The sequence below is a fragment of the Chrysochloris asiatica genome, unplaced genomic scaffold (assembly GCF_000296735.1).
Source record: "Chrysochloris asiatica unplaced genomic scaffold, ChrAsi1.0 scaffold00254, whole genome shotgun sequence".
Taxonomy (NCBI): Eukaryota; Metazoa; Chordata; class Mammalia; order Afrosoricida; family Chrysochloridae; genus Chrysochloris; species Chrysochloris asiatica.
In genome coordinates this window covers 3,740,837-3,742,715 of record NW_006408772.1, presented here as the reverse complement: position 1 = coordinate 3,742,715, position 1,879 = coordinate 3,740,837, and the positions used below count along the sequence as shown (strand labels likewise).

At 40.8% G+C, this 1,879-nt stretch overlaps 1 protein-coding gene across 2 annotated transcripts in view; it reads right to left on the bottom strand.

Moving 5' to 3' along the window:
* LOC102828499 (electrogenic sodium bicarbonate cotransporter 1-like) overlaps positions 1-1,879 on the bottom strand; it is a 522,188-nt gene that overhangs the window by 402,473 nt on the left and 117,836 nt on the right. The gene's annotated exons all lie outside the window — the stretch shown is intronic.

The window sequence follows — 1,879 nt, the reverse complement described above, 5'->3', positions numbered from 1 at the left end:
CTCCTTGAGAACTCTATACAGGGTCACTATGAGTCGAAACTGACTCCAGAGCATGTAACAACACCAAGGAAGGAGGAGGGGTAGACTATTTCCAAATGTTTAGCCACTGAAAAACTTACAAATAGCATCAGAACACTGTCAGATATGTTACTAGAAGATGATAGTATTATGAATAGCAGTAGAACATTATTAGATATAGTGCTGGATGATGATCCCATCAGATTGGAAAGCACACAAAATATGACTGGGAAGAGCTGCCTTCTTAAAGAAGAATGAACCATAATGACATACATGGAGTAAAACTTTCAATGGGACACAATTCAAAATGAAGTTAAACAGCTATTTGTTGTTGTTGTTAAGTGCCGTCGAGTCGGTTCCGACCCATAGCAAGTCTGAATAGGGTTTCCGAGGAGCAGCTTGTGAGCTTGAATTACCAACCTTGCAGTGCAAATGGCTTTGCAGTCTGGCACATTAACCCACAGCACCACACCAGAAAACAGCTATAACTATCCATTATGTATCAGAACATGAAATGTACAAAGTATGAATCTAGGAAAATTGGAAGTTGTCAAAAACTGAGTGAACTGCATAAAAGTCAGTATCCTAGGCACTACACTAAATAAGGAGCTCTGGTAGCATAGTGGTTACGAGTCAGGCTGCCAACCGCAAAGTCAGCAGTTCAAAACTACCAGCGGGTTCCGCGGGAGAAAGATGAGGTGTTCTGCTCCCGTAAACCCTGTATAGGGTCACTATGAGTTGGAACTGACTCCACAGTACTTAACAACAACAATGAGCTGAAGTGGACTGGTATTGACCATTTTTAATCAATCATCTGGCTAGGAGTGGCAAATACAAAAGGAGTGGAATCGTCAAGAATAACATTTCAAGATCCATCTTGAAATATAATGTTGTCTATGAGAGGATGATATATCCAAACCAAACACCTACAAGGACGACCAGTTAATACCACTATTATTCAAACTGAAGAGTGAAAAAAACTAGGATAACTTGAGACAAAAGTAAATCATTGTTGATTTATAAGTTTCGGTGAGTCAGAAGGAACTAAAAGAGGTAAAGACAAATATTAAATGCAAATACACAAATGGTCTTTTAATCTGAAATTGAACTAAAGAAAATAAGTAGTATTGGATGGGAGTGATGTGGCAATGAAGGGATGTGTTTGTTCTCAAGAAGCTTTAGGGTGGACTCACATAGGAAACTAACGCAAATTCACAGCCATGGTGTTGATTCTGACACATAGTGACCCGTGATAGGGTTTCAGTGGGTTTAAATCTTCATGAGAGCAGAAACCTCCTCTTTCTCCCACAGATGATCTGGTGGGTTTGAACTGCCAATCTTGTGGTTAGCAGTTCATTGCTTATCCTACAGGGCTCCTTTAGGAACTAAAGTCCTTCTAAATACATTGACAAACTTCCCCCAGGTTATCAATGAAGTCTTTGCAGCAGGTGGCCCTCCTATTATCAGGGGAAATGGGTCTTTATATCTTTAGTGGCATTTGTTCTTCCAGATGGAGTTCTGCACATGCTTTCCTGCCTAGTGACAGAACAAGGCACTTGTTTCAAGACAATGCCAGCCTGAGTCAGCAGTAATCACTGACAGAGTAATGGACTCAGAAAGACAAGATCTGGGTACCATTCTCAGCTCCAACTGTGACTGAGAAAATGCCCTCATCTCCCTCTGACTCAGCTTCCCCATCTGCCTGATATATCCTATAAGCACGAACGATGAAGATATTACAAAAGCCATATTCAGAGATGTTGTTGTTATTAAATGCCATCGAGTCGGAACAGATGCATAGCAATGTTATGCACAGCAGAACGAAACACTGCCCAATCTTGGGCCAAACTCACTATTGTTG